The sequence below is a fragment of the Aquarana catesbeiana genome, linkage group LG12, assembly GCF_042186555.1.
Source record: "Aquarana catesbeiana isolate 2022-GZ linkage group LG12, ASM4218655v1, whole genome shotgun sequence".
Lineage (NCBI taxonomy): Eukaryota > Metazoa > Chordata > Amphibia > Anura > Ranidae > Aquarana > Aquarana catesbeiana.
In genome coordinates, this window is record NC_133335.1 from 172,038,854 (window position 1) to 172,060,051 (window position 21,198).

The 21,198-nt window shown below is 41.7% G+C and overlaps 1 protein-coding gene across 4 annotated transcripts in view; it reads right to left on the minus strand.

Annotated features, from left to right (window-relative positions):
• The window catches only part of MGAT5B (alpha-1,6-mannosylglycoprotein 6-beta-N-acetylglucosaminyltransferase B), a 280,078-nt gene extending 262,775 nt beyond the window's left edge, over window positions 1–17,303 (minus strand). For 2 of the 4 annotated variants that reach the window (XM_073606206.1, XM_073606210.1), the window contains exon 1: window positions 17,130–17,303. The gene's annotated coding sequence lies outside the window, so the exon portion shown is untranslated. Of the gene's footprint in view, window positions 1–16,778; window positions 17,098–17,129 lie in introns of those variants that run through there. The other 2 variants (XM_073606208.1, XM_073606207.1) reach the window with 2 other exon arrangements.
• Between the last annotated feature and the right edge of the window lie 3,895 nt (window positions 17,304–21,198).

Consider the following 21,198-nt stretch of genomic DNA (forward strand, 5'->3'; position numbering starts at 1 on the left):
CAGAGCAGAGAGAATTCTCTGCATAGAAAGAATTGGAAAACACTTTTGTCAAGATCGCAACGGGGAAAAAATCGCGATAACGATTCAAATTATACAAAAAAAAATTGGGATAACTTTACTGATTTTTTTTTTATTATTATTCATTAAAGTAATTTTTTTTTTTTTAAATTGCATTTGAAAGACCACTGCACAAATACAGTGTGACATAAAATATTGCAACAACCACCATTTTATTCTCTAGGGTCTCTACTAAATATATATATAATGTTTGGGGGTTCTCAGTAATCTTCTAGCAAAAAAAAAAATGATTTTAAACTTGAAACCAACAAATGTCAGAGAAAGGTTTAGTGTTTAAGGGGTTAAACTTTCCTCATTTACATGAAGTGTATTCCTTTGACAAATTGTTACAAGGTTTATACTTAAGTTCCACTGGTAAAGAATGTTGTGATTCTTGGCAGACTGCCCGTTTTTTTTTCTCCCTTTCTTTTAATGGCTGTGGCTTCAGCAGAGCAGAGAGAATTCTCTGCATAGAAAGAATTGGAAAACACTTTTGTCAAGATCGCAACGGGGAAAAAATCGCGATAACGATTCAAATTATACAAAAAAAAATTGGGATAACTTTACTGATTTTTTTTTTATTATTATTCATTAAAGTAATTTTTTTTTTTTTAAATTGCATTTGAAAGACCACTGCACAAATACAGTGTGACATAAAATATTGCAACAACCACCATTTTATTCTCTAGGGTCTCTACTAAATATATATATAATGTTTGGGGGTTCTCAGTAATCTTCTAGCAAAAAAAAAAATGATTTTAAACTTGAAACCAACAAATGTCAGAGAAAGGTTTAGTGTTTAAGGGGTTAAACTTTCCTCATTTACATGAAGTGTATTCCTTTGACAAATTGTTACAAGGTTTATACTTAAGTTCCACTGGTAAAGAATGTTGTGATTCTTGGCAGACTGCCCGTTTTTTTTTCTCCCTTTCTTTTAATGGCTGTGGCTTCAGCAGAGCAGAGAGAATTCTCTGCATAGAAAGAATTGGAAAACACTTTTGTCAAGATCGCAACGGGGAAAAAAATCTCGCTAACGATTCTTGACGATTTTTTGTGCAGCTCTGGTACACAGCAGATGTTAGAGACTGGGAAACAAATATCAGAAATACTACAAAAAACAAAAAGAAGAAAATACTACTACAAAAAAAAAAAAATGCAATGAAAACAAAAAATACAGCAAACCAGACTTTAAGCACTTGCCTACTGTGGCAACTTTTATTTTTATTTTTCGCACACGTTAAAATTTTAGTCTTTTGCTAGAAATCACTTTAAACCCCCAAACAATTATGTATTTTCTGAAAGCAGAGGCCCTGGAAGATAAAATATTGGCAGCTGAAATATTTTTTTATGCACAACTGTTAATCAAACACGCAATTTCAAGACAAAAAATAAAATAAAATGAGTTTTAGTGCAAACAAACAATATCATACCCAATTTTTGGTAAAATATAAAAAAATGGGATTGGGTCAAGTAAATAGTTACCAAACACATCAAGCCTTAAAATTGCACACTCAAAAAAGTCCAGCTTATCAGTTTAGAATTAACAGTGAATTATGACCCTAGAATTATTGCTCTCACCCCCACAGTTGCAGTGATACCTCACATGTGGTACAATTTATGTTTACATACCCGTGTACATTTTTTTTTTTTTACTTCATTATGTGATAGCATGGGCAGTTGACAAGTCTTCTTTATGAAGACATCAGGGGTCTCTTAGATTCTCAATGTCTCCCCTGCTCTCCTTTGCAGTTAATCAAGCACAGATAGCTCTTCATTAGCTGTTTCCCTAGCTACCGTAGCCAGGTAATGACTGCTCTGAACCTGGAAATGATGAAATCCTCGTCAAATCTGGGTTCATTAGTCGCCTGGGAATTCACACTCCCTGATCTCCTCCTGCTCTCACTGTTGGAGCCGGTTACCATGGTCCTGGGTTCCTGGGAGAGTCTATGAACCGCTGCAGACGACAGCAGTAACTTCAGAGCCCAGTAAAAGTGATCACTTGAAAGTTCATCACTGGATTCAATGCAGAACCTCTTTACACCAATGTGTTATATTGCATTCCCACATGCTACATTTCCTTTATTCTATATTTCACCATTCAATCCATTAAAGGCAGTAAAAATAGTAAAACTTCAGGTTTTTTTTTTTTAGGCACACTAGCTTGTTTTTCTGCTCCTAGCAGCTGCTTTGAGTGTTTTTTTTTTTTTTTGTCTGTCCCTAGAAGCAAATCGTGTTATCCTATGTGTCCATGCACACTATTTTAGGCTATCAGCTTCAGCTTCTAGGAGCCGAAAAAAGCATTTTTTGAGAGCGATTTTCCAGAAGAAAAAAAGCTGACAACTCCTAAATGCTGTTAACCGCTGCTAAGCACCGGTTTCCAGCATTTTTTTTTTTTTTTTAAGCCAATAAAAATTGAGAAAACAGCCCAATCCATACCAGGCCCTTATCCGAGCATGCAGCCTGGCAGGCCAGGAAAGGGGGGGGGGGGATGAACGAACAAAACGAGCCCTCCCCTCCTGAACCATCATACCATCAAACTCAACATGGGGGTGTGCTTTGGGGTAAGGGGGCTCCCCCAAAGCACCTTGTCCCCATGTTGATGAGAACAAGGGTCTCTTCCCCACAACCCTACCCCAGCGGTTGTGGGGGTGCGGTGGGGTGACTTATTGAAATTTGCAAGCCCCCTTTAAGAAGAGGCCCCCCCCAGATACCGCTCCCCCTATGTAAATGAGTATGGGGTCATTGTCTCCCTACTCATTCACCAAAAAAGTGTCAAAAAGCAATAAAAAACCTTTATTAAAACAAAAAGAAAAACAATGTCCCTCGGCGTAGATCCATCGGCAATCACATTAAACGCCGGCTGCCGACCCATAAAAAAAAAGGTTTGTACATAACGAGGACTCCAGTCATCTGACAGCTCCTCCAGTCGCTAAATAAACTTAGGGGGGGCACCTGATGATATCACTGGGTGACCACTTCTTGTGACATCATTCACATAGGGGTAGGGGGGTGGGGTCTGGGGTCCCTTTGTTAAAGGGGGCTGCCAGATTTCGATAAGTCACCCCCCACACCTCCACAACCACCAGGCTAGGGTTGTGGGGAATAGGTCCTTGTGCTCATCAACATGGGGATGAGGTGCTTCGGGGTCCCCCTACCCCAAGCACTGCCCCGACATTGAGGGCATGTGGCCCGGTATGGTTTGGAGGGGGGCACTCGCTCGCCCCCCCTTTTCTGGCCTGGTTTGCATGCTCAGATAATGAGTCATTCATTGTTAAGGATGGGGAGGTCGGCTTTTCAGCCTGTTCCTTAACAACCAACTATTTAGTAGTTGTTAAGCACTCCGGCGGCCGCCCGCTCCCTAACAAAAACAATACCGCTCCTAAACACTTTTAAAAACACTCCTAAACACTACAAAAACATTGGTAAAGACCGATAAATATTAGCGGTTTTTATCCAGCTTTTTTTTTTGAGATTTTGCGCTTCTAGTGTGCATGGACCTAACTTAGTTTAACACATTGAGCCCAATAAAATAAACATTACCTGGTAAACTATTTGTTAACATACCTGCACTTGCAGTTTGTAGCTTTCAATGCTGCTGGCCTCTGCTCTCTCAGTGCTGCTTCCCTGAACTTCTGGTGTTCACAGGAAAAAGTTAATAGTGGACAGTGGAGTGGGGTGGAAGAGGGGGGAGCAGGGGAGTGCCATGGCAATCTAGGCTACAGGGCAGTGTGTTTCCATTGATATACCCAGTGTAGGGAGACACAACTCTAGTCCCTGCATGCAAGGGTGGGGGTGGCTCCATAGGATGCTGCAAAAGATACGAGCCCCCCTGAAACAGGAAGCCTGGGTGAGTGGCCATGGCACCAGCTTTAACTGGAACATAGGCAAGGATGAAAAGGTATACAAGCTGCTGTTATGTATTAGTGTGTTATACTGCTCTCCATCCAGTAGGGGGAAGCATTGTAAATATGTTCTGGTAGAGCTATGTATTTCTTTAGCACCTATGGTTCCTGTATTCCTGTGTGTGATTAAAGTGGAGTTCCACCCACTTTTACAACTCTTCAGCATCCCTCACTAAACTGTGCACTGTAAACAAATTGGATATTTTTAAATTTTTTTTCTCAGCACCTACTGTATATCTGCTGTATTCATTTTTCACTTCCTCCTCCCTGGCCACGGCCCATCGCATCATTTCCTGTTTGCAATGCCTTCTGGGAAGGGGCGGCAACTTCCTCTGACACTGCCGTTGCTATGGAAACCTGACCTGAAACCTATTACACTGCTTGTGCTGCACTGAGCATGTGCGAGATCTGCAAGGATGAGATCCAGGAAGAAATACAGTCTAGATTCAGATGCCCACACTTAAGATGGCCACGGCGTGCTGTAAGTTTATAAAATAACAAACTACTGCTATAAACCAACAAAACAGACCTTAGTTTACAGACTAACTTTACTAGAATACATTAGGCTTGTGTATTATAGGAGTATTTTTATTTAAAAAGTATAATTTCGGCCGGAACACCACTTTAACCACTTCAATACCCAACTATAGTCATATGACGTCCTGGGATGGGATCTCCCATCCTGGGTGGACATCATATGACGTCCTGGGATTCCCGGCCATCTAGGGGGCGCGCGCGCGCGCCGCCGGGGGCTCGGGACCCGGTGCGTGTGCCCGGCGGCCGCGATGTCCGCCGGGCACACGCGATTGCCCGTTAACCGGGCCGGACCGTGGATCTGTGTGTGTAAACACACAGATCCACGTCCTGTCAGCTCTGAGGAGAGCGATCTGTGTTCCCAGAACGGAGGAACACAGATCGGTCTCCTCCCCCTGTGCGTCCCCTCCCCCTACAGTTAGAATCATTCCCTAGGAAACATACTTAACCCCTCCCCACCCCCTAGTGGTTAACCCCTTCACTGCCTGTCACATTTACACAGTAATCAATGCAATTTTATAGCATTGATCGCTGTATAAATGTGAATGGTCCCAAAAATGTGTCAAAAGTGTCCAATGTGTCCGCCATAATGTCGCAGTCATGAAAAAAAATTGCGATCGCCGCTAAAAAAATAAATAAAATATATTTTTTTAAAAACTGCCATAAATCTATCCTGTATTTTGTAGACGCTATAACTTTTGCGCAAACCAATCAATATACGCTTATTGCGATTTTTTTTTTTTTTACCAAAAATATGTAGAAGAATACGTATCGGCCGAAACTGAGGAAAAAATTTGTTTTTTTAAAAAAAAATTGGGATATTTATTATAGCAAAAAATAAAAAATATAGTGTTTTTTTCAAAATTGTCGCTCTTCTTTTGTTTATAGAGCAAAAAATAAAAACCGCAGAGGTGATCAAATACCACCAAAAGAAAGCTCTATTTGTGGGGAAAAAAAGGACGTCAATTTTTTTTGGGTACAACGTCGCAGGACCGTGCAATTGTCAATTAAAGTGCGACAGCGCTGAACACTAAAAATTGGCCTGGGAAGGAAGGGGGTGAAAATGCCCTGTATTGAACCAAATCCTGTGAATGCCTGTCCATGTGTATGCTTCAAATTCATTTTAAATACACAAAAGCTGCATACTTAGAAAATTATTAAATCAGCTGATTAAGTACAACCTGTTGAAGTGTATAAAGTGAAAAAGGGTGTGCACCGGTGCAAAAATTATAATTATTATAATAATTATAATATTATTTAAAAATTAAAATTAAAATATGTGCTGCAGTTAAAAATCCTATACCATAGGTTAGGAAAAAAATTAATATTGCATGAAATGTAACTGCGCTGATCTATAGGTGCTTATACAATATTACTACTAAAACGGTGTCTGCAACATGTGCACAAACCTCAAAGCTATATGACTGTAAAATGCAAAGTAACAGTACAAGTGCTAGATATCAAAACCCCACTGCATAGGTTTTTTACAATGATCCCCAAAGTCCACTTCACAATTTTATCATTTAAATCCCATGTGCATAGTGTGCACCAGTTTACATCCGTGTTCAATAAAAAGCCTTTTCACCATTTCGTGTGCCACCACCACCTTCTGAAATGGGCACTCACCAGAACCTAGAAAAAAACTTTGCCTTTGGTTTATATTGGGATAACCACTCCACTTTCCTGGCGTTTCTCTAGGTTGCCACTAGTTACTCCTCATATCTCCATGTCAATCTTGATATCTCATAAGAAGTAAACATCCATCATTGCGCAACATGCTTTTATAAAATTTATTTTAACCAATAAAGTAAACATCCAAAATGTATAAAATGTGCTCTCACAATTTAGGTGCCTTCCAGCAGTGTGTTTTTGGGTTTAGCTCCGCCACTTCCTGGCGTACCCAGCTTCCTGATGATGCATGTATGTGAAACGCGTTGAGGCTTCTGGGTAACCACCGACCTTACTTCCTGTCCTAACCCATACCAGATCGAGGCTTGGAACACACACTGATCACGGGAGACGAAGCGGCGGAGCTAAACCCAATCCCTGCCTTATAGCACTGATTGCTGTATAAATGACAATGGTCCCAAAATAGTGTCAAAAGTGTCCGCCATAATGTCGCAGTCATGATAAAAATCGCAGATCCTGACATTACTAATAAAAAAAAAAAAATAATAAAAATGCCATAAATCTACCCCCTATTTTGTAGAAGCTAAAACTTTTGCGCAAACCAATAAATATACGCTTATTGTGATTTTTTTTTACCAAAAATATGTAGAAGAATACATATCAGCCTAAACTGAGGTTAAAAAAACGGTTTTTTTTATATATTTTTGGGGGATATTTATTATAGCAAAAAAAAAATTGCTGTTTTTAAATTTGTCGCTCTTTTTTTGTTTATAGCGCAAAAAATAAAAACCGCAGAGGTGATCAAATATCACCAAAAGAAAGCTCTATTTGTGGGAAAAAAGATGTCACTTTTGTTTGGGTACAACGTCGCACGACTGCGCAATTGTCAGTTAAAGCAGCGCAGTGCTGAATCGCAAAAAGTGCTCTGGTCAGGGGCGGAAGCGGTTAAACATTTGTCACTTGTGAATCCCAATTACATTGTTGCAGAGCTGACAGAATCAGTGGGTATATTTATAACTGTTCTTTCCCCCTACATTTATGAAATTGCTGACAATTCCCAGACAACTCACGTGTTCTTGAAAACTGAAATGAATACATTTGATCCTTTGTTGGAATGAAAATCATGTATTTGCAATGGCCGATTTACTAATGGGAAATAGAAGAAAGGGGAGGGGTGCTTAAAGCTGTAGCTGTCCTCAGTCAGGTCTTCAGTGCACCTTCACGCTCCATTACATGTTGCATAATCCTTCCCCTCCCCCTTTATCATATTTGTGGGGTGGGTGTTGGGCAAGTACTTTTATAAGCTCCCACTTACTTATCCAGCGCCTCAGCAAGGATGACTTTTGGTGGGTTTGCTGCCCCCTTGGTTCCCGGGATCACGCCATACATCATCCAGTCGGTGCATCTTGCAAATTTACAGGAGGAGGCTGTCTATGACTGATCAGGAAGTGACAGTTGTCAGCGAAATCCAAGATGGTGGCGTGGCACCAAAGACAGGGCTGGACACTTCAGTTTGTAGAAAGAAATTGCTGGATTTCCTAGGCAAGTCTGTGTTTTTTACACCTTAGCCACTAAAGTACTTTTCTGCTGACTTTTTTCAGACCTGAGTGAAATTCTGATTTAAAGAGGAACTATAGTATGCTCACATAATTTGTAATAAAAACATCTTTGCCATTCTGAAGCTTTCCTCCAAACACTTTGCATATTATCGTATATATACTGTAATTCTGTACTTGCCAAATATGCTGCAGAAATCTCCCTCCACTGAGTCTGGCTGCAACCATTTTAACTGTGGGCAGCTGAAGCTGCTTCCTGTTCACTTCCTGGATTTACACAGACACACACCTCCAGCTCTGCAGCCCCGCAGCTCTCATTGGCCCTCTTATGACTCACCCCCTTCCCTTTCTAACAAACTCTTGTGAGAGAGAGAGCTGTGCATGATGCCATAAGCCTAGGGTAATGACCAGACAAGAAACAGGAAGTGGGCTGTATAAGGTATTTACTGGCAGAAAAAAAAAGTTATACTATCCAAAGTTAAAACCACAAGAGCAGAAGATTTAAAAGATAGAAAGCTGAAAAAATGACTGAAGGTCCACTTTAAAGTATTACTAAACCACAACAGTAAAATCAGTCTGTATATGCAGCAAAGCATGCTTGTTATAATCAATGTGGAACCTAAGGGGTTAATCCTGCCCATTGTGTAAAAAGGCTGTTTGATCCTGTCTCCTCTGATCCTCCCCTTCCACTTCCCCAATCCATCTCCTGATAGAATAGAGCCTTGGAGGCACTCTGCACATGCTCAGTTTGGTGTATTTGGCTAGAGAGTTTTTCCTTTTCTTGGGAGGGTGCATTTGATTAGCGCTGGGCCAATCAGCATTGTACAGAAAGAGCGCCAGGGGTCCTACAGCCTCATAGGACAGTTAGATTAGAATGAAAACTCCTCCTACAAGCTTTACCCAGGCACTGATAGAAGTCACAAGACTGCTATATACTGCTGATGAGAAAAGGTATTTAGCCGTTTATATTAACTAAAATAATTGCATTTCCTTGTTCTGTGTACTATGGGAGACCAAATATAGTGGATGAAGGGTCCTGAGTTTAGTAACACTTTTAAGCAGTATAGCGGAATTATCTTTAGAAAGCTTTTTAGGAGTGATGGCCGAAGGCTGGCTTTTATCTTGAATAGGGACTAGGTATACAAGGAGGAATACACTAAAAGAAAACATATAAAGTCCAAATTCAGGTTTATTCAGATCCTTCTATCACATAAAGCCAGTGATTTTTGGGGGTTGGTCCCCCTTCATCAGGGCTTGGTACTGTTGAACATAGTGTGTACTGGACTGATAGAACTAGAGGGATCCTGGGGTAAAAAACGTAGTATGATCGTTCCCTTTGCTGGTTAAGCAATATGAGATTTCAATATTTTAAAACTTGTCACCACCTTTGTAAAAACCATCTCATATGTCTAAGGAGGGGACTGCAGGGGGTCCTAGAGAGAATACTGTCCATCAACACTGTGGATCTACAGAATGATCAGAGTATGTCAAAAGGTACAAAAGCTCAAATCAGTCACTAGATTAATCAATTTCAATGAATCTGTAATAATATAGGACCATATATAATATAAGATTATACAGGTTAGCCGCTTAAAACAGGGCATGTTAATGTTCCTCTCCAGGCAAATAAGTTCTCCTCTCTCCCATGCGGTGACATGGACTTCTGAAGAACGACCCTGCCAGATGTAAACAGAAGAGGAGAGAAGACTTGGAACTAGAGCGCCATGTAAACACAGGTTTAGGTATGCAAAAAAATGAATTTTATAGCAAAGGTCTGAATAGTTGTCTCAAGATTTTACACTCGCTATTATACTAAAAGTCATAATATATTAATTTGGGTATTTTGAGGCCAAAATATATATATATGCTGTTCTTGACCCAAATTCATGTGCCTTCACTTATGATCTCAGGGATTGTTAAGTTGGACGGTAGATGGAGGATTTCTCCCTGTGAGGGCATTGTATTCTGACAGCGGGACTCGTCGCTATCAAAATACACTGATCAGCAGCTGCAACAGCTGATCAAGAAAGGTATTCCAGCATGTCCCCTCAACAGAAGCTGATCAGGGATAGCCTCACTCAAAAGTCCCTGTTGAACCGGGCAAATTTGGATCAGTGTATGGCTAGTTTTACAGCAGTGGGATCTCCTTTCAATTCCAACCCGCCCTGCACCTGGCAGACAACAGGGGACCTTACATGGCGTGGTACCCCATATACCACCCACAGTGCCTCAGACACTTCCACCGTACCAATGGGCTAAAACTGTACTGAAGTTGTTCCATGATGTCTAGGGACAGTCCCAGGATTCATGTCTCTGGATGTCAGGTCTTATAATTGGCATTATAAAATCCCTTCTTCTGATCACCCATGGGCAATATTAGCTCAGTGCACCCCAAAAACCCCCTCAGCCAAGCCTCCCAGCTCTCCTCCTTAATCCCACTGACACCAATGCAGTGGAATTTTTTTTCTCCCAAAGATAGGGGCATTTTTTTCTTCAAGTGACATCACCAACACAGGGACATTTTTCCTCAACCACTGGCACTATTTCAGCACATGGTGCAGATATTAAAGACATTTTGGCTTGGCATGCTACTAACAGCTATGCCCCCTTCCCCACCCCCATTCTCAGGCCAGCTGATTTACAGATGTTCCCAAGTAAGTTAATCACCCCCAATCAGATTTAAACCTGCCCTGGAAGTCTGAATGTGACTGATGTAAGAGGCAGAGAAAGGGGATAATATGGGCCAGGCTTCAGGAAGTACACCCCGACTACCTGTGTGCTTATTCAGTAGAAAAGTAGACAATGCACCTTAAGGTAAATTAAGTGTTTTTTATTGTTTTGTTTTCACTAGATATAAATTAGTAGCTATCTGGTTACATTGCATACGTTGGTGTCAGTGGGCGACCAGAGGGTGAAGCAGTTGCCCTAATCATGACAATTTCCTGCATATTCATCAGGTTGTCAATGGTGACACTGGAGAGGAAAAGACTTCCCTTTACTGTGTCAAAGTATCAGTAGCTAGGGTACCCATGTTTAGCCAGGGCTTGGTGGTACCCTAAGGTTCCTCAAGAAGTTTCTAGGGGTTGCTTGAGCTATGGCTGATTGACTTCTGATCTACTGACTTTTGCATAGTTCTGGTTCCAACGCCACCTGGCACAGTCAGCAGCATGACCCCAATTATCTTTTTGTATAGGGTGGCATTTTAACCATCAGTGTAAGAGTGAGCATTCTTCCCGTTGAGCACCAATGTAAGGGGCATTCTTCCCAATGACCTCTAATGTATTGGTCGTTCCTCCCACTGACCACCAATGTAAGGGGCACTCTTCTTATTGACGACCAATGTAAGGGGCATTCTTCCCACTGATGATCAACGTAAGGGGCAAGCTTCCCAATGACCACCTAAATAAGAACCCACTGCCCACAGACCACCAATGTAAGGGATATCTTCCCAGTGACAACCAATAAATGGACATTCTTCTAACTGACCACCAACACAACGGGCCCACTGACCACCAATTTAAAGGGCACTCTTCCCACTCACGATCAATGTAAGGGGCTATCTTCCCACTGGTCACCAATGTAGGGGCAATCTTCCCACAGACCACCAATGTAAGGGACATCTTCCAACTAACCACCAATGTAAGGGACATTCTTCTGACTAACCACCAACACAAAGGGCATTCTTCCCTCTGACCACCAATAAAGGGACATCTTCCCACTGACTGCCAATGTAAGAGACATCTTCCCACTGACCAGCAATCTAAGGGGCATTCTTCACACTAGTTGCCAATGCAAGGGGGCATTCTTCCCACTGACCAGCACTGTAAGGGGCATTCTTCACACAGACCGCCAATGCAAGGGGCATTTTTCCCACTGATCAACACTGGAAGGGACATTTTTTTCACTGGCCACCAATGTAAGGGGGCATAGGCGTGCGCAAGGGGTGTGCCAGGTGTGCCTGGGCACACCCTAATCCTGGAGTTGGCAACTCATCATTTGTGGGCAGGTGACAGGTAAGCTGCGATCCTTACTTGCCGACCCCCAGAACTTGGACAGGATAGGCGGCTGGAGTGGAAATTAAGGGACCGATCTGTATTCTCTTCTGCAGCAGCTGAAAGTAGGCTTCTCCTCCTCTTCCTCTCGCCGATATTCAGCTGCCACGGGTGGATTGGTACCAATGTATGCCACCCCTCTTGTCCAAGTTCCTTTTCTTTCTGCTGCCCAGGTCTCCCTGTGTGCTCACCTGCTCTCCCTCCCCCCATTGTTTTAGGATGATGAGTGGGGAAAAGGCCGGTTAATATGTCACAAAGGCATATGTGTTGGAGCTTTGAGGTGCACACCCTAATACAATAGGCTGCGCACACCTATGTAAGGGGGCATTTTTCTCACTGACCATCAATATAATGGTATTCTTCTCACTGACCATCAATGTAAGTGTCATTCTTCACATTGGCCACCAATGTAAGGGGCATTCTTCCCTCTAACCAGCAATGTAAGGGGCATTTTTTACACTGACCATTAATGTAAGAGGCAGTCTTCACACTGACCATCAATGTAAAGAGCAGTCTTCTCACACTGACCATCGGTGTAAGAGGCATCTCTTCACACTGACCAGAAAGGGCTCCCTGAGACCTGGAAATTATTTCAAGGGTTCCTCTGGTGTCAAAATCTGAGAACGGCTGAACTAGGTTGGTTCTCATGAACTGAGCTCCTGGCAACTTTGGGGAACCTCACATCTCTGCTGTTCTTCTCTGTCAATTGCAGTATGGGTGGTGCGTGGCCAATGTATACAAGGCATTCTTGTATTTAAAATAGTACAATTTATAATGGTGAAGTGCAGCAATGCATGACAACCAACCACAATTTAGTTTACTGAAGTCAGCCCTGCTGAGATAATATTGGTATACTTGGTGTGAGATACTGCATTTAGCACACTAGTCTTTGCTTTTATTGTAAATGCCTGATGGAGTCTGTGGCTGTGCATGACAGATTCACAGAAAAATATAGTTTCATTGGTGAAATCACTACTTACAACACACCATCATTTACTGTGTATGATCAGCGTTATTTCAGCACATCAGAAGTGCGTCAGCAACAAATCAGGTCACGCATTCTCAAATGTATACAGCTGCCAGCACACACTAAACAAAATGGGCCTGATTAATATATTTGTTCCACAGCAAAATGGCATTGTTGCCCACAGCAACCACGCCAACTGTCATTTCTACACTCCATGTCTTGATTGGCAACAAGACAGTTTGCAATTATCACACATATCACACACACTGTCCCATTTAGCAAGTAAAGCAAACAGCAATATTAACTGATCAGATCTGACCTTACAGAACTCAGATCCATGGAAGATAAACTCTTATAAGTTGATCTGGGTTATCATACATGCAGTTACTTAACTGGTTGAATAAGCACACCGCTACACATATAGATCACACTAATTCAACAGTATTCACCATCATATACATTATACAAGTTCTATACAACTTACATACAGTATATAAATAAAACTAGGACTCCATAAAGTATATATAGTAACATCGTAGTAGCTCCTGATGAGTCGGTTTACTGACGAAACGCGTCAAGATTTTGAGGATGTAACCCCTCACATTTCCATCAATATTTTTATGAATTTAACTGTATATTACTAGTTCTATCTTCATCATATTTATGAAATATGTGCAATTGTTCCCCTGTTATGGTAATCATGTTTTACATCCTGTTTATATGTATGCTATGTATTCTCCTAGATGTCTGCATATGCATTGCGCAATTATTTGTCAAATACAATGTTACGCAATTTGACATTCATGTACAATAAAAATTTTACTCTTGCGTTGTGTTTGAGCCTGCCTCATTTAAAGTCCCATACTCTTTTATTATTTTTTGAATACCATTGTATTTAGACTTGGATTACATTGGATTTGATCAAACCGAGTCGATTTGCCAGGGCAGAAAATGATTGACTGTTTTGCATCAATCAGAGGTGTGAAATTATTCGGTCATATATTCAATCAGATTATGAGGTTGCATAGTGGAAACAGAGATGTGATCAATAACTTAGTACTCTTCTATTGGTTAAATTCTATTTCCCTGTGTGTGGCATATTAATCAATGTGTTATTGATTATTCTTATCGGGAGAGATCGATCAGAAAATAAATTGATCATTAATTGAAACGTGTATGGCCCCCATCATACATATCTAACATGATAGATAGATAGATAGATAGATAGATAGATAGATAGATAGATAGATAGATAGATAGATAGATAGATAGATAGATAGATAGACATTTTTGTATTTTAGCACAGATGCTGTCTTAACTGAATATAATTAGCACCTATCTAGGTACATTGCATTCATTGGGGCATTCTTCCTACTGATCACCAAAGTAGCATTTTTCACGCTGACCACCAATGAAAACAACATTATTCCACTGACCATCAATGTAAGGAACATTCTTTACACTGTCCACCAATGTAAGGAGCATTCTTCACACTGTCCACCAATGTAAGGAGCATTCTTCACACTGTCCACCAATGTAAGGAGCATTCTTCTCACTGACCACCAATGTAAGGAACATTCTTTACACTGTCCACCAATGTAAGGAGCATTCTTCTCACTGACCACCAATGTAAGGAACATTCTTTACACTGTCCACCAATGTAAGGAGCATTCTTCACACTGTCCACCAATGTAAGGAACATTCTTCTCACTGACCACCAATGTAAGGAGCATTATTCCCACTGACCACCAATGTAAGGAGCATTCTCCACACTGGCCACCAATGTAATGAGCATTCTTCACACTGGCCACCAATGTAAGGAGCATTCTTCCCACTGATCACCAATGTAAGGAACATTCTTCTCACTGATCACCAATGTAAGGAACATTCTTCTCACTGATCACCAATGTAAGGAACATTCTTCTCACTGATCACCAATGTAAGGAGCATTCTTCACACTGACCACCAATGTAAGGAGCATTCTTCACACTGACCACCAATGTAAGGAGTATTCTTCACAATGACCACCAATGTAAGGAGCATTCTTCTCACTGACCACCAATGTAAGGAACATTCTTCTCACTGACCACCAATGTAAGGAACATTCTTCACACTGTCCACCAATGTAAGGAACATTCTTCTCACTGACTATCAATATAAGGAACATTCCTCCCATTGACTACCAATTAAAGGAACATTCTTCACATTGACCATCAATATAAGGAACATTCTTCCTACCGACTACCAATGTAAGGAGCATTCTTCCTATTAACTACCAATGAAAGGAACATTCTTCACACTGACTACCAATGTAAGGAACATTCTTTTTACTGACCACCAATGTAAGGAACATTCTTCACACTGACCACCAATGTAAGGAACATTCTTCTTACTGACTACCAATGTAAGGAACATTCTTCTTACTGACTACCAATGTAAGGAACATTCTTCTAACTGACTACCAATGTAAGGCACATTATTCCTATTAACTACCAATGTATGGAACATTCTTCCCACTGACCACCAATGCAAGGAACATTTATCCCACTGACTACCAATCTAAGGAGTATTCTTCACACTGACCACCAATGTAAGGAACATTCTTCACACTGACTACTAATGTAAGGAACATTCTTCACACTGACCACCAATGTAAGGAACATTCTTCTCACTGACCACCAATGTAAGGAACACTCTTCTCACTGATCACCAATGTAAGGAACATTCTTCTCACTGACTACCAATGTAAGGAACATTCTTCTCACTGACCACCAATGTAAGGAACATTTTTTTACCACTGACCACCAATGTAAGGAACATTCTTCACATTGACCATCAATATAAGAAACATTCTTCCCACCGACCACAAATGTAAGGAACATTCTTCACAATGACCCCCAATGTAAGGAACATTATTCCTATTAACTACCAATGTAAGGAACATTCTTCCCAATGATCACCAATGTAAGGGACATTCTTCCCACTGACCACCAATGTAAGGAACATTCTTCCCACTGACCACCAATGTAAGGAACATTCTTCCCACTGATCACCAATGTAAGGAACATTCTTCCCACTGACCACCAATGTAAGGAACATTCTTCTCACTGACCACCAATGTAAGGAACATTCTTCCCACTGACCACCAATGTAAGGAACATTCTTCTCACTGACCACCAATGTAAGGAACATTCTTCCCACTGACCACCAATGTAAGGAGCATTCTTCTCACTGATCACCAATGTAAGGAACATTCTTCTCACTGACCACCAATGTAAGGAACATTCTTCTCACTGATCACCAATGTAAGGAACATTCTTCTCACTGACCACCAATGTAAGGAACATTCTTCCCACTGATCACCAATGTAAGGAACATTCTTCCCACTGACCACCAATGTAAGGGACATTCTTCTCACTGATCACCAATGTAAGGAACATTCTTCTCACTGACCACCAATGTAAGGGACATTCTTCCCACTGACTACCAATGTAAGGAACATCCTTCCCACTGACTACCAATGTAAGGAACATTCTTCCCACTGATCACCAATGTAGGGGACATTCTTCTCACTGACCACCAATGTAAGGGACATTCTTCCCACTGATCACCAATGTAAGGAACATCCTTCCCACTGACTACCAATGTAAGGAACATCCTTCCCACTGACTACCAATGTAAGGAACATTCTTCCCACTGATCACCAATGTAGGGGACATTCTTCTCACTGACCACCAATGTAAGGAACATTCTTCCCACTGATCACCAATGTAAGGAACATTCTTCCCACTGATCACCAATGTAAGGAACATCCTTCCCACTGACTTCCAGTGTAAAAACATTCTTCCCACTGACTACCAATGTAAGGGACATTCTTCTCACTGAAGATAAATAAATAGATAGATAGATAGATAGATCGATTAGAAGATGGAGAGATAGTTCGATCGGTAGATGATCTGATCAGCCCCAGTAGATAAGTACACACAGTGCTATCATACAGATGACATATGGGGACATGTAGACACACACCCGGGATGTCAGATGATGGAAGGGTCACCTATGTATAGAGGACATCACTCACCTATAGATATATGATCAGTCTTCTAATAAGAAAGCCTCCAATCCCCCCATACACTGCTCCATGTATTCCATCATAGATTGTTGATTGCAGAAGACATGGTGGGTGAAATGTACATGTCATAGATAATGCAGATCGATGTATGTATGTATCTATAGATCTGTCATACAACAATCACTTGTACTCAGTAATCCATCGCCCGATCAATGAGCCCCCCCAGAACACATATCAATAACCACAGTGGGGGGTTCCCCAGAGTTCAGTGCCCCCCTCCCCGGTATAATCTCTCCTGCCCGCCTCCAGCGATGGCTGGCACCCAGGTAATCCAATAACTTAATAAACAGCATGGCATACCGTTGTAGATGGCGGGTTCAGTGGTGTGTGAGAGCCGAGGTACCGGTCCAGAGTCGTCCACCATGCTCCATCCTCTCCTCCGCCGACCTGCCCGCTTCTATTCTGCGCTGTGCCAGCTGAGAAGGGGGGCTGCATTGTTTCCAGCACCGGCTCTATTACACCTATAACAAGCGCGCCATCTAGCGGAAGGCTTTGGAACTGCGCCTCCACAGCAAAAGACCTGAAAGTGATGAGTTAACCATTTAAATGCCTCCTAGAAGCGTGTATATGATATGATATATATGATTATATATATGTCATATATCATTATTTTGATATGATATGTATATATCACAGCTAATGCCTGGCTTCACCTTCATGTAACAAAATAAACAAATGTAGTGCATTATGTATTACATGAGATTAAAGCTAACTGAATGCTTAGTAAGTCATCTGACATGTCTATGGGGGAGATTTAATAAAACTGGAGCACTCAGAATCTTGTATAGCTGTGTATGGTAGCCAATCAGCTTCTAAATTCAGCTTGTTCATTTAAGCTTTAGCAATAAAACCTGGAAGCTGATTGGTTTCTATGCAGAGTTGAATCTGATTTTGCATTCCTCTGTATATAAATAACCCCCTATGTGTTGCATTATATATACAGGATTCCTATAGGCAACAGTTTAGGCAGTGCAAAATTTGGGGGCAAAAGCAGGCAATCTTTCTGCAGTTTTCCTGCCCCCCCGACCACCCCTATTTACAGCGATGCATCTACTCAGGGCTGCACCCATGCAGTGGAAAAGAATTCAACGTTTTGCGTTCAGCAAGCAGTGGTTACTGTATGGTGGTCCGGCATTTTAAGGGTTAAAGCAAGAAATGACACAGCAACACTACAATGTCAAAAGCCCTCTGAAACAGGATCCACCGCGGATCACTTTTTAGAAGGGTGGCAGTATAGTTGCAGACATGAATGAGCCCTAAGGGAGGAAGTACATTTACAATCCTATCCAATACAGGAGGGTCCTGGGAGCTTCCATGATTAACCGGGGCGCATTCACTGCATTCAAAAAATGCCAATCCCCACAAGTGCACACACAGAAAACAATTGTTTCCTATGTGCCCCGTTCACACTTAAACAGCCTTCAGGTGAGTTGCAGTGTGGTACAAAAAATTGCAACATGTCTGCATTATTCCGTCTGGTAGCACAGCCCACCCGCAGCTCTGTCTGCGTTTCTATGCCCTGCAGCTCAGCTGTAGGGCCTAGAAATGAATGAAATGTTGCATTTCAATAAAGTTAAAACAAATATATAAACAGTGTTTTAAAAGTGCAAGACATTGCAGGCCAGAACCAATACCTTCTGCAGAGTAAGGCCGGGTTCACACTGGTGTGCTAACATTTAGCTGCAGCGTGGGCGTATTTTCAGTTTTGTGCGTTTTACCTCCCATAGACCTCTATCAGGTTGCACATTTTGCTGCATTTTCTGAAAGAGATACAGCATGTAGGACTTTTGGGGCGCTTTCAGAAAACAAGGCAAAAATGCACAATAAGTCCATGGGGCTGCGGCTAAAACCGAGGGTGAAATGCATGAATACCACAAATACACCCAAACCGCAGTGCACCAGTGTGAACCCGGCCTAAAACGCAGCTCTTTATCATGCAGGAGATGTGAACCAGACCTCAACATACAGTACTGTTAAGATTGCCTTTGAAATTAAGGACACCCACAATCCAGTAGCATTCTTTACAAGTACGAGTTTACTTGAGAATAATAATAATACATACGGAATATATTACTAAAATTCAATATAAGGGGGAACTCCGGAACCCCTGAGAACATATTACTAAAGTTCAATAAAAGGGGGAACTTCGGACTCCAGATATTCTGTATCTTAACAGTACTATTTATTGATTACAGGTATTTATATAGCACTGCCAATCAGGGCCGGGACAAGGGGTGGGCAAGAGGGGAGGCTGCCCTGGGCGCAATGGTTTATTGCAGGAATGGGGGGCGCCATGTGCCAGTTGCTGACAGGAGCAGTGACAGCAACATCACTGCTAACCCTAACTCTAAGGGAAGGGGGGGGGGGGGGTGCAGTTTGGTATCTTTGCCCTGGGTGCAGGATGACCTTCCCCTGAAACTGCTGCCAATTTACACATTACTTTACATACCGTACAATCATATCAGTCCCTACCCCCAAGGGGATTGTAATCTAAGGTCCCTATTTCACATACAAACACACAAGGGCCAATTTAACCAGGAGCCAATTGACCTTCCTAATGTCTTTGGAGTGTGGAGTGCTCAGTGTGCCTTGAGGAAGCCCAAGCAATTGCAGGAAGATCATGCAAAGTTCATGCAGATAATATATGTAGCACTTCTATGGTTACAGATGGAGGCATTACTTAGTTTAGTTGCTTAGTGTTTCTTCAATGCTCCATTTATTCCCTAAACCCTGACATTACGTTGATACATAGCACCTTGCTGTCCACTACATCTTCCTGTTCCCCCATAAAAATCCCAAGGAAGCCGAGCAGCTGGGGCCTTGTGGATATAGATAAGAGTGAGTGAGCCTCCGCTGTGGAACATAAGGTGAGGAGGAGAGGTGAAATACATCTCATCCTTTCATCTTGCTGCTGACGCCAACACTGAGCGTATTTGGGGAGCTGCGTGGAGGGGTCCAGGGAGCAGAGATAAATTTAGACAGATCTGTAAAACACAGCGGCTATATATACCCTGTGTGGAGGAAATAGGCTGAATCTCAGATTCTTCTCCATCATCCTGTAACTTCCACATTATACTGAAAGAAAAGCGTTATTGATCTAGATTGACGTCAGTTGTTATTGATGGACAGATTAGAATATCGGAGGTTCAGTGGTTCACGCGCACTATTTTCACTTCTAATTACTTAGTGAATTGTCTACTTGGCTTTCAGTGGAAAGTGATTTGTTCTATGGATGTCCTGGAAGTGTAGAACGGCCGCATGGGTCGCAGCGCGTGCTGATGTTATCACATTTCTCTGTGATGGGAGCATTAATGTTGGACTCCAGGCATGATCTTAATTGCATACTTACATTGGTCTAGTTTGGCAAAATTTAAGTATGGATCTGGAAATTGCTGTACAGTGATCGCCGCAATCTTCCAGGTCCTGTGACAAGCGACTACCCCACTGCACACTGATCACAGGGGATCACTCACTTTGTATTTTTTTTTTCTTCAATGAATGCAATGCATTATCTGATTGGATGAGGTGAAGACAAAGGGTGGTGATGTCACAATCTCCAGTTTGTACGATCAGAGAACAGCATTCGTTGAAAAAAATGCAAGGAGTTCTCTGAATGGCAGCAGAACCAAGCAAGCGACCACTTGTGGCACAGGACACAGTGCTGACTACTACAGTGATTATCAGCTTTCCAATGGCCCCTCCGGTACGAGATATACTGTACATGCTTACATTGTGTCAATCTGGACCGGTGTAAGTATGTAAGTAAAGATCATACCTGGAGTTCAGCTTTAGGATCAAAATAAATAGCACATTAAAATGTTGCCTTTTATAAGGAGCCACCAATGTAAAGGAAAGGATGTACTAAACAAACATGGGAAAGGGAGAAAGTTACAACATTCAGCATACCTCCCAACTTTTTGAGATGGGAATGAGGGACACCTATCAGCAAAAGTTTGCAGGCATAGGACACACCCCCTGCCATGCCCCCTTACAGGGGAATTGTACAAAAAAAAAAAAAAAAAATTGGTTAAACCCACAAGTGCTTTTTTTACCACTACTATTCCTTTATATTGGCTTTTGGAATTTACAAATGCATCCATTTAGAAATCAGATGAAAGGTTTAGTGCTGGGAAACACTTTTTGATAGATAAAAAGTGCATTTTATATACAACTATATAGATCAGACCAAAATGAGGTACAAATGAGGAGGAAAGAGGGACAGAGGGACTTTGCCCCAAATCAGGGACAGGCCCTCGAAATCAGGGACAGTTGGGAGCTATGCATTATGTGATGTTGTGATGCTGCGCTACCCAGCATACACAAATTATACCAATAATAAAAAACAGAAAATGTTAACGATAATAGCCCA